We start from the raw sequence: 1,000 nt of genomic DNA, 5'->3' as shown, positions 1-1,000 counted from the left end.
ACACGTTACCAATGGATCTGCTGAGCTGTCAGCAATTAAACAGCATTACCACAAGAAATGCAATTTATCCAGTTTATATTTAGAGTTTGGCATTCCCGTCCCCTTTTACTTTTTTGAGTAACACAGTGCTTCTCATCCCCGGTCCGCTGTCCTGCAAGTTTTAGATTATGAACCCAGCTGGTTTGTTTAATTTAGTGATGAATCCCTCCAGTAGACAACTAGGAATGCTGGGAGACGTTTCTACTGGTAGATTAAGGTGTTAAAAAAGGAGAACGCACAGCGAGGAGATATTCGCTGCTACAAATGGACGAAGTGATGTGGCATCTCCTTAGTTGGTGCCCCTCCACACAGAAACTCTGCGATTGTGTTCTGTTCTCAGCTTTGTATGATTTCCCCAATGATGTTGTGAGGGATGTGAAATGATGATGTTCAGTAAACACAAATGCACATGCAGAGGGTCCCAGTCTATAATGAGAGAGACAGTTGTGGGAGAGAAGGGTTGTCTTTGTGTGGACGCGTCCTGGGGGCCGTCCTCACTGGTAGTTGGTAAGATGGCCCGCTTCCCTCCTGCACCGAACCAAACGTGGACCCAACCAGAGGTACATCACCAGAGACAGCCATGGTTGTCATCACCGGAGCCTCATCTGCACCAAGTCTGTGGTACGCCTCCTGCACCTTCAGAATGAAGCTGTCATCGGGGAAGCTGACTCCTTTTTACAAACTGCTTCTTGGGAAGAAAAACAAAAGTCAAATGGGGTGTGTGCATGTGTGTGTGTGCGTGCAGTCCAGAAAGAAAAACATACCTTGTTCATTCTACCGGTCTCTTCTCTCTTTGTCTGGCTGATATGATGACCATGTCATTAACTGGACCTGGTTTAATACCTTGTTTCCAAATAAAAACAAGTTTAAATGTTATAACAGAAATATGTATACACATAATAATAGTATCATTAAAAGATTGTAACCTTGGTCCCCGTTTTGTGCCACTGTTGTTCAGTTT

At 44.3% G+C, this 1,000-nt stretch overlaps 1 long non-coding RNA gene across 2 annotated transcripts; it reads right to left on the bottom strand.

The window, feature by feature from the left end:
• Positions 1–58: 58 nt before the first annotated feature.
• On the bottom strand, positions 59–992 carry LOC139066090 (uncharacterized). 2 transcript variants are annotated; one of them, XR_011519048.1, is made up of 2 exons: positions 804–992; positions 59–727 (listed from the first exon to the last, which is right to left on the bottom strand). It is a non-coding gene; the product is annotated as an uncharacterized lncRNA (long non-coding RNA). The 2 variants fall into 2 exon arrangements; XR_011519049.1 differs by having other exon boundaries at positions 59–724.
• Between the last annotated feature and the right edge of the window lie 8 nt (positions 993–1,000).

This window comes from Nothobranchius furzeri, unplaced genomic scaffold (genome assembly GCF_043380555.1).
Source record: "Nothobranchius furzeri strain GRZ-AD unplaced genomic scaffold, NfurGRZ-RIMD1 Scf303, whole genome shotgun sequence".
NCBI lineage: Eukaryota > Metazoa > Chordata > Actinopteri > Cyprinodontiformes > Nothobranchiidae > Nothobranchius > Nothobranchius furzeri.
This window is presented reverse-complemented; position numbering and strand designations above follow the sequence as displayed.